General features: G+C 41.4%; 1 pseudogene across 1 annotated transcript; it reads right to left on the reverse strand.

Moving 5' to 3' along the window:
- Window positions 1-1,623: 1,623 nt before the first annotated feature.
- Window positions 1,624-2,654, reverse strand: LOC105544199 (annotated as a pseudogene). Its single transcript, XR_001006728.1, has one exon. The product of XR_001006728.1 is annotated as a histone H3.3-like (transcript).
- Window positions 2,655-11,048: the final 8,394 nt, after the last annotated feature.

Raw genomic sequence — 11,048 nt, forward strand, 5'->3', positions numbered from 1 at the left:
TTTTACCATGTTGGCCAGAATGGTCTCCATCTCCTGACCTCGTGATCTGCCTGCCTCTGCCTCCCAAAGTGCTGGGATTACAGGCGTGAGCCACCGCGCTCAGCCTTGTTTTTGTTTTTTAGAGACGGAATCTTGCTTTGTGCCTAGGCTGGAGTGCAGTGACACGATCATGGCTCACTGAAGCCTTGACCTCCCAGGCTCAAATGATCCTCCTGCCTCAGCCTCCTGAGTAGCTGAGACCATGCACCACCATGCCCCTGGCTAATTTTTAAAATTTTCTGTAGAGACCAAGTTGCTATGTTGCCCATGTTGGTCTTGAACTCCTGGCCTCAAGAGGTCCTGCCTCGGCCTCCCAAAGTGCTGGGATTACAGGGGTGAGCCACTGTGCCCAGCCTGAACATACAGTTTGTAAAGAAAAATTTTAGCAGTATATTCTTACACATTCCTTGGTGAACACAGTGCCTTTTTAAAATAATAGATGAAGTAGGAATAAGTATCACAGACATTGGGGAAAATTTCTGATTTTCTCAGCATTGGGCAGGGGACTGAGGAAGAGGTCACGTTGCAGTTGCAATTTCAGGGCTGCAGGAAGAGGTGGTAAGTTATGAGTTTTGTTGGGGGAAAGGCCAAACTCTTGGGGCTTTTGTGTTTGTTTAGCTTGGAAAAGCTGCCTAATCACATATGACATTTGTGTCTCTGTGTAGTCTTTACCACATACAGGCTGGCCTGCCTGGGGAGGAACTATGACAGTGTGGCTTCCCAAGCGTGATGGGGAAAGAGAGAGAAGGGAAGGCATACCAAGTTAAATAAAGATATACTGTATTAAATAAATACTGTAGGTGTTTGGTAGTTACTTGTTGATGGTGATGACAGTGCCATTTGACTTAGAGGAGAATGGCCCACAGCAGAGAGGATATACCAGTTAGTCATATTATGCTGATTTGGGGCATGAAGTTTTTCAGATGATAAAGTATCTTGTTGGAATGCACCTTCCTTAGTAGTAGAGTATTTTGGTAAGCAAGATTTGAAGAGAATGGTATTCAATATGTTTTTCTTAAATGCCTACCCTAGGCCAGGCACTAATCTGGGCACTAGGGATGCAGCAGGGAAGAAATATAAATGTCTTTTAAAGGCTTTAACTCATGGTTTGCATGACTGCTGCTCAATGCAAATAGCTTTAATGCCCAGCATTCATTTAAATAGACCTTAGAAGAAACCTTTTCTTAGAAACACAAAGTAATCATTTAAAAAATATTCAAAATTGGTTTTTCACTAAATTAGGTTTTTCTTGTTTTAGATTACCTAAGCTAATGATCTTTCATTATACAAGTAAGAAGAAATATGATAGATTGTAAAGAAAGTCAAGCGTCTATCATTAATGGAAGGAGCATGGACTCTGAAGCCAAACATGCCAGATTCACCTTCCAGTCCTGCCACTAATCAGCAGGGCATCCTTTTGCAGTGGTGTAGTCTCAGCTCATTGCAACCTCTGCCCCCCGAGTTCAAGTGGTTTTCCTGCCTCAGCCTCCCGAGTAGCTGGGACTACAGGTGCATACCACCATGCCCAGCTAATTTTTGTATTTTTAGTAGAGACGGGGTTTCTTTCTTTCTTTTTTTTTTTAAATAGTTTAATGTATTTTAATAGCAAACTTATGGGAACAGCACAGAAGACAGACAACATTAAAAGCATGTACTTGCATGTAGGACAACTCAGAAAAGTATAGTGAATGGATGGAATCTACTGTATGATAAAAATGCTACAAACACCATTTAGTTGCCATCAATAAGAAATTTGCTTGTTTTAAAAAAATCCAAATGCTGGCATTGTCCAGAAAAATTTAACAGGTTTATTTATAATTATTATAAAGTTGAACCGCTAAAACTTGTTCACTGAAACATTTAACTTGCATTAATGCTTTACGCCTCTACATTTATATTAAAAATTCACACACAAATGAAAATGGAAAACCTGCCAATACCTGATTTCTGTCCCCTATTTTTCCACTCGCAATCATATACTTAGGTACCATTTGACCCCACGGAAAAAAAAAATCTAACGTTCAGAACTACCAATAACAGGAAGAAGAGAATTTTTTTTTTTTTTTTTTGAGAATGAAATGTTTCCCATCATAGTGGATTCTTAAGCACGTTCTCCATGTATGCGGCGTGCTAGCTGGATGTCTTTTGGCATAATTGTTACACGTTTGGCATGGATAGCACACAGGTTGGTGTCTTCAAAAAGGCCAACCAGATAGGCCTCACTTGCCTCCTGCAAAGCACCGATAGCTGTGCTCTGGAAGCGCAGATCTGTTTTAAAGTCCTGAACAATTTCTCGCACCAGACGCTGGAAGGGAAGTTTGCGAATCAGAAGTTCAGTGGACTTCTGATAACGTCTAATTTCACGGAGCCCCACAGTACCAGGCCTGTAACGATGAGGTTTCTTCACCCCTCCAGTAGAGGGCGCACTCTTGCGAGGGCTTTTGTAGCCAGTTGCTTCCTGGGTGCTTTACCACCGGTCGATTTGCGGGCAGTCTGCTTTGTAGGAGCCATGGTGCAGAGACCTCCTTACTTACCCCCTCTTTTCCTTCGGCTGGAGCTCCGCGAGGAGAGGCGGCGCTGGCGTTGGAGAGCGACGGCGGCGCGGCGGCGGCTGCCAACACCAAGAGGGGGTTTCATCATGTTGGCTGGGATGGCCTTGATCTCTTGACCTTGTGATCCGCCTGCCTTGGCCTCCCAAAGTGCTGGCATTACAGGCGTGAGACACGGCGCCCGGCCCTGAGCCTTAGTTTTCTTATCTGTAAAAGATAAGAAGGAGGAAGAATAATACATATCCAATTTTTTTTTGGCACATTTGGGATAAAGTTTTTATTATAGTGCCTGACATATAAATAGATGTTTAATAAAGAGTCGTTATATAACGAAGCCAAAGAAGTTCGGGCCACTGTGATGGCATGGATGACAGAAACCCAGCCGGCTCTTTTAAAAAACCCATCAGGAGCCTTAATTATTTATTTAAATGACGGCAGGAAATGTGAACCTCAGTGTTAGAGACACGGCTGATAGACATGATAGCTATTTTAAAAACATGTTAGACGAAATTCAGAGGCATAGAAGATTTCAGCGTTTCTTTTGGAGAATAAGAGAGCCTGACTGCAAATTTAACCCTCTTAGTTCATGATGACTGCCTCCATTCATCATCTTGATGAGCACTGAGGAGCCGCAAAGATCTTAGAGATCATCAGGGCCAGGCTCCGGTTGACAGTGAGGAATTCCAGGCTCAGAGAGGCTGTTACTTTTCCAAGGTCCACTTAGGTGGAAACTTGTCGGACTAGTCACAGCTTCCAGGTCATGTTCTTTTTACATTAGACTGTAGTTATTATCACGTTCTTTTCCAAAATAATTATTTCATGCATTTTCTAGTAATAGTTAAATCCTGTGTTTCTGCTTCCCTTTCTCATTTTCTTGTGTTGCTTCAGAATAAAGCACTTTTATTTACTTAGCAAGTATATAATAATAACCCACTGGGCTAATAAGCACTTTACAAATCTTAAGACAATTTAGTCCTCGTAATAGCCTGTGAGGTACATATTAGGCATATTTTATAGATGAAGAAAGGAAGCACAGAAAAGTTAAATAACCTACCCAAAGTTGTAACAGGTAAGTGATAGAGAGATTCAAATGCAGGCATTCCAATTCCAGAGCTGTGCTCTTCAACCACTCTGCTGCCATAATGCCTCTCATGTATTGAGTGTTTCAAACTGACGATGCTCATGTCACTAGCAGCCACCTGAAGAAACAATATTACCAGCATCTGAGAAGCCTCCCACCCTGCCCTGTGTCTCCTTCCAGTCATTACCTCCACCGAAGGGTAACCAGTGTCCAGGTTTCTAACAGCATAGATTAGTTTTGTCAATTTTGTATTTTATGTAAATGGAATTATATTTATACTTTTATGTCTGACTTCTTTAGTGCAACATTTGTGAAATTAATCCATATTTTGCATCAAGTTGTAGACTCTATTTTTCATTGCTGTGTAGCATTTCATTGTGTGATAATACCTCAGTTTACTTGTACATTTTACTGTTGATGGAATTCTGGATAGTTTACCAGTTTAGTGCTGTTATGAACAGTGCTGCTAGAAACATTCTAGTACATGTCCTTTAAACAAATGTACACATTTCTGTTGGAAATACATGTAGGGTAGAATTTTTAGGTTGTAGAATATGTATATGTTCAGCTTTAATGAATACACTAAACCATTTTCGAAAGTGGCTATACCAATTTACATTTCCACCAGAAGTGTGTGAGGGATCTGATTATTTTATATCCTTCCCAGTGCTTTGCATTTTTCATTGTAGCCATTCTGGTGAATGTATTTTTAATTTTCTTTCTTTTTTTTTTTTTTTTTTCCACTTTGTCTGTGGTAAACCAGGTAGGTATTTTATTTTTGCTGTCAGTTCAGTTTTTAGATTCTGAGGGATTTAAAATTTTAGTCACAAGCAGATGTCAGAACCTTGAAAACGTAAGATCTTTTTTGGAGTAATGTTCATATTACAAAGGTACAATGAAAATAATTAGGGTTATTTCTGACCATTAACTATAACATTTCTTACTTGGATTGGATGTAATGCTCAGCCCTCTGTCAAAATGACAATCACGTAGATTAAGAGAAAGGAGGGCCTGTTCTCCAGGCATTTGGGTTTTTGTTAAATATTTGATATTTAGGCTACCCTGGATTTTGTTTATTTGTTTTTTTGGAGACAGGGTCTCGCTCTGTTGCCCAGGTTGGAGTGCAGTGCTATGATCTTGCCTCACAGCAACCCCCCACCTCCTGGGCTCCTGTGATCCTCCTGCTTCAGCCTCCTGAGTAGCTGAGACTATAGGTGCCCACCACCAGGCCTGGCTAATTTTTGTATTTTTAGTAGAGACAGGGTTTCACCATGTTGACCAGGCTGGTCTCGAACTCCTGACCTCAAGTGATCCGCCTACCTCAGCCTCCCAAAGTGCTGGAATTACAGGCATGAGCCACCATGCCAGGCCTAGGCTACCCTAGATATTAATGAAATAGTTTCATACTTGCTTTGTAATCTTGCCCCATTAGCATAGCATTTTATCTTTATTAAAGATATGGAAATTTAAATAGCCAGGACTGGTGGTTTGCACCTGTAGTCCCAGCTACTTGGGAGGCTGAGGCAGGAGGATCAGATCACTTGAGCCTGGGAGGCTGAGGCTGCAGTGTGCTAAGATCATGTCACTGCACTCCAGCCTGGGTGACAGAGTGAGACCCTGTCTGGGAAAAAAAAAGTATTTAAAAGCAATAAAATTTTCAAAGCAGTACTGTAGTATGTGTTTGACATACAACAGCATAATATATGGTTTACAGTAATGAAAATTACCTGCTTTGAAAAATTGAGAAGCATGTCAATATAGCAGAAAGAACCAGGCTTTGGATTCCAAAAGGTGGCCATGAATTTTGATTCTGCTACTTCTAAGCTAGACATTCAGCAAGTTTTTTTAGCTTCTCCAAGTTTCAGTTTCTTCATCTGTAAAATGGGCATAATAACGCATAATGTTTTGGGAATTAAAAATGTATAAATCTCCTTGGTCCCGGAAAGGTGTTCCATAAACAATAACCATTACTATTTATCTTATTAGAGTAGCTTAAGAGAGATAACTGTTACTTTTTGGAGATAATGCTTTTTTTTTTTTTCATCATCTTCAAGGTTATGCCAGACTTTTCCAGATGTCTAATTCTTTAGACATTTAAATATTTGGAAATTACATTTCTTAGTCTTTCAGTACAGAGAGGTTGAGATTAATGCTTTTGCACTGATGCTTGTGCAGAGAAGGAACCAAAGTTGTTCCTATTTATCTTTTTTTTTTTTTTCCCCATGGCAAGGCATACCTCAAGGAGGAAACTTTGACCTCAGCGTAGCTGAAATAGCTGAAATATATATACTGGGTTGGTCCTTTAGAGGATTTACTTATACAAAGTCTAAGAAGATAACATACTTTATTAGGGTGAAAAAAATATTAGAGGTTATTTAGGTACCCTTACCTAATGCAGAACCTGGCTGAATAATCTGAGTATGGCATTGATTACTGAAAAGAAAGCTGAGTTCTCTATACCCACTGTAGTGTGTCCTCTAAAATAGCAGGGATTGTGTGTCTTGGCTGCTTTGAAATGGGAGAGTTTGAGGATGCGTTGAGTGGGTGAAGTGGGAGAAGATATATGTAGTGAGAATGCATGGTTGAAATTCAGAACTCTGAGAACCTTAGACTTGGGGAGTAATGGCGGTTGTAGGGAGGGGAGGACAAGGAAATCCAGTTCATCCCATATCTTTAAGGGACCTTTTAACTCTGTGTGGTGAGGGCAAGTATTTGCTACTGGTTGTGAACACACATTAAAGTACTGGTGCTGAATACAGATAAATACTGGAAAAGAACATTTCTCAGTATCTATAAGCAGTAGAATCAATCAGTATCTACAGTAAAGCAGAAAACTAAAGTGTAAAATAATAATACATCTTAGTAATTTAGGTAAAGGGTATGTAGTTAGTATCTATTTGTCACAAAAATAAGGCATATATATATATATGCGATCTCGGCTCACTGCCACCTCTGCCTCCTAGGTTCAAGCGATTTTCATGCCTCAGCCTTCTAAGTACCTGGGATTACAGGCACATGCCACCGTGCCCAGCTAATTTTTTGTATTTTTAGTAGAGATGGGGTTTCACCATATTGGCCAGGCTGGTCTCAAACTCCTGGCCTCAAGTAATCCACCTACCTGAGCCTCCCAAAGTGTTGGGATTACAGGCGTGAGATTACAGCCACCACACCTGGCTAGGCCTAGATATCTTATAAAATATTTGTTGAATTGACTGTTGTTTCATTTGCCTACACAGCAGTCTTTTTACATGTATGCTTGGTCTTTAGAGTACATTGGTTATATGTAGCTTGGATTCCAGCCTATTGTTTTAAAAAGTTGTGGAGGCATTGATGGCAATCAATGTATTTAAGTCAGACTTGACAGAAGTACTGTGTTACTGTGTTCCCAACAGTTATTTCTAAGTTTGAAATTGGAGTGTGTAGTCCAGTAGAAATAGTGACGTAATGTTGAATAGTTCCCTACATTAGCCTGCAAAAGCCACATAAACTTACTGTATGAAGTTCTGGGTCTTGGTTGTTAGGGAACTGTATTTGAAGGAGCGGGGGAGAGGGGGAAAAAATACTTTTTTTCCCCCATTCCTTGGTGTAAGGTCCTTTAGCATCGTATCTCATCAAGGACTATTTTTGGTTGTCACAGTGATTGAGGGTTGTGGCTAGCATTTGGTGAGTGGAGGGCCATGTCCTGCAGTATATGGAATAATCTCACATAAAGAAGGATTGTCCCTTGTCTTTTTTGACTTTTGAATGTCATTAGATGTTTATGTAGCTGAATCAACTGTATAGATTAAATGAACTTAGAATCTAACTGTATTTTACATAAAAGCACAAAGTATTGCACAGCTTTAAACTATAGTGAATGTTTTAGGAAACTACCATGAGGGAAGATTGTTTTGAACTTTACCAAGAGTTTGTCACCATTTTGGAAAATGCTGTTACTCTTGGTATTGGAATCACCAATATGATAAAGTTATGTATGCCTGCATTTTTATTTATTTATTTATTTATTTATTTATTTATTTATTTATTTATTTATTTTTGAGATAGAGTTTTGCTCTTGTTGCATAGGCTGGAATGCAATGGTGTGATCTCACCTCACTGCAACCTCTGCCTCCTGGGGTTCAAGCAATTCTCCTGCCTCAGCCTCCTGAGTAGCTGGGATTACAGGTGCCCACCACCAAGTCCAGCTAATTTTTTTTTTTTTTTGAAACAGAGTCTTGCCCTGTTGCCCAGGCTTGAGTGCAATGGTGCAATCTCGGCTCACTGCAACCTCCACCTCCTGGGTTCAAACGATTCTCCCGCCTGAGCCTCCCGAGTAGCTGGGATTGCAGGTACCCACCACCACACCCAGCTTATTTTTGTAGAGACTGGGTTTCACCACGTTGGCCAGGCTGGTCTTGAACTCCTGACCTCGGGTGATCTTCTCTTCTCAGCCTCCCAAAGTACTGGGATTACAGGTGTGAGCCACCGTGCCCGGCCTGACTGCATTTTTAGTAGTTCAAATCCTGGTGATACCACATTTGCATGCAAACATCTGACAACTCTGTCTTCTGGTACAGTGGTGTTGGAGCACATACATGTTGAAATACAAATGATTTTATTGTAAATTATTTTCCTTTTATATTATACTTTGGACATTGCATTTTACTTTTTTTTGAAATTATGTAAGTAAATAGGTTATATTATATGTAAAAAAATCACTGAGAGACTGGGCATAGTGGCTTACACCTGTAATCCCAGCACTTTGGGAGGCTGAGGTGGACGGATTGCTTGAGCTCAGGAGTTCCAGACCACCCTGGGCAACATGGTGAAACCCGTCTCTACAAAAAATACAAAAATTAGCTGGGTGTGGGGCATGGTGGCATGTGTTTGTAGTCCAAGCTACTTGCAGGGCTGACATGGGAGGATTGCTTGAGCTGGGAGGTCAAGGTTGCAGTGAGCTGTGATCGCGCCACTGCACTCCAGCCTGGGCGACAGAGCAAGACCCTGTATCAAAAAAGAAAGAATAATAATTTTAGTAACTAAGAGAGGCATTGTAAAGTTAAAAAAAAAAATAAAGGAGTTGAGTCTGTTAGGGTTGAAAACTGCTGACTTAGTATGGAATTTCTTTTGTATGAAATTTTGAAACAGCTGAAGTTTGCTCTTGTACACACTCTTTTTTCCCTACTATATGTCTCTTCCTCACCTCTGGAGGTCTCTTTTCTCATGCCCCCAGTTGCTCTGATTTTGCCCTCAGTGCTTTGCTACCGTACCCCCAACCTGCTCAGGTCTGCATGCTGAGTTTTCCTTACTTTTTCACCAGAATCCTCAAATCTTTAAAATATAAGATTTCAACTAAGTCAGGAGGAAAAGTAGAGAACATATGTTGGAGCAGGAATGCCACCAAATAAATAACCAGATCTAATTCAGTATATGTCCTACTAGGTTTGCTCTCCTAAGCTGCCCTTACTTTCACAGCTTCTGAATCCACAGATACTCCAAAAGTTCCCAGTTTGTTTTGTTTTTCCAAAATGGTTTCTGTGGCAGTGGGGACAGGACATAGGTCTGGGGAGCATGGTATGTATCAGTCATTTGAAAGTTGAAGAGTTCTAATATGTAGAAAATCCAAATAAGGAGGGAATAAGTTAATCCAAGCTGACTGCTTCTGGTCATCTGTCTCGGTGCTTTCCTCGGCAATGCTGAAAACATTCATTTTTCCTTCTCAGATAAATCTTTTTCTTTTTCTTTCTTTTTTAAATATTTCTTTAAACTTGGATGAAAGAAGGGGCTGCAGTTGAGGAACACATTTCATTTGAGAAAGTGTCTTCACAGAGGCTGATACGAAGTTAGAGGCCTTGCAGTATATAGTAGTATGTGTATCCTTTTGCTGAGCCTCAGTAAATTCCCACACTGTCTTCCTTTCAGGCAGGCTCTGGCTCCTTAGTCCCCTGCGCCCAGGTGAGGTTCCTCGCCTCTTTAAGGAAGGTTTGCTGCAGGAATATTGGATACACATCTGTAGGTTGTGTCTCAGCTCTTCCCAGATGCCGGGGCTGGAGAGTTCAGGTAGTGTATCCTTTTTGTCAGCTGGACCCAGACCCTGAGCCACCTTTGAGGACTCTGTTTTGGAGACTATTTATTCATTAATTATTAGGCAAACTTTATTGCCCATCTGCCATTGGTTGCCAAGCAGTAGGAACTCAAGGACAAATGAGAAAAGGTTTCTGTTAAAGGACCTAACTGCCAGTAGGTCTGTAAGCAAAAAGCCCAGTAATGCATTAAGAAGTATCTGCAGAGCTGGGGGGTTGGAGTGGGGAGTGGCACAGACAGGGGAAGAAGGTGATGCTAGGCAGAGGGAGCCACATGAACAATGGTACTGAGTTGAGAAGCAGCAGGGTGCATTTAGGAGACTGCATATGGTTCTGTGTCACTCGAATGTAGGGTTCGAGGGTGGAACACAGCTAGAAATGATATTGGAAAGACAGAAACTAGATCATAGAGGCCTTTTGTACTATGCCAAGACATCGAGATAGGGCTCAGCTTGTTCCCTGCTGCCTTCAGTTGCTGTTGCCTTTGATCTGAGGCAACTGAAACATCTCCAAACCTCTACACCTGTGTTGACTTTTTTAAAAGTCAGGGAGATTGTATGGTTTAGTCCAGGCTGCAGGTTCTTGAGCCAGACTGCCAGATTTTGAATCTTAGCTCTGTCAATTACTAGCTCTATGACCTGGGCAAGTTATTTAACCTTTCTATGCCTCAGTTTTCTCATATATAAAGTGGTGATAATAGTAATCTTTTACATCATGAGGTCATTGAGAGAAACACATTAATTTAAAATGTATAGGCTGGGCACAGTGGCTCACACCTGTAACCCTAGCACTTTGGGAGGCCAAGGTGGGAAGATGGGTTGAGCTCGGAAGTTCCAGACCAGCCTGGGTAACATAGCAAGACTCCATCTCTACAAAAAAATAAAAAAAATTAGCTGGGCGTTGTGACACACACCTGTAGTCCCAGCTACTTGGGAGGATCACCTTAGCCCGAGAGGTTAAGGATTTAGTGAGCCGTGACTGTGCCACTACACTTCAGCCTGGGCAACGGAGTGAGATCGTGACTCAAAAGAAAAAGTATAAATATAAGCTGGATGGCTGGGCATGGTGGCTCACACGTATAATCCTAGCACTTTGGGAGGCTGAGGCAGGTGGATTACTTGAGGTCAGGAGTTTGAGACCAGCCTGGCCAACATGGTGAAACCCCATCTATGCTAAACATACAAACATTAGCCAGGCATGGTGGCTTACGCCTGTAATCCTAGCTACTTGGGAGGCTGAGGCAGGAGAATCACTTGAACCTGGGAGGTGGAAGTTGCAGTGAGCTGAGATCCTGCCACTGCACTCCAGCCTGGGCAA

The sequence above is a fragment of the Mandrillus leucophaeus genome, unplaced genomic scaffold (assembly GCF_000951045.1).
Source record: "Mandrillus leucophaeus isolate KB7577 unplaced genomic scaffold, Mleu.le_1.0 Scaffold3, whole genome shotgun sequence".
Taxonomy (NCBI): Eukaryota; Metazoa; Chordata; class Mammalia; order Primates; family Cercopithecidae; genus Mandrillus; species Mandrillus leucophaeus.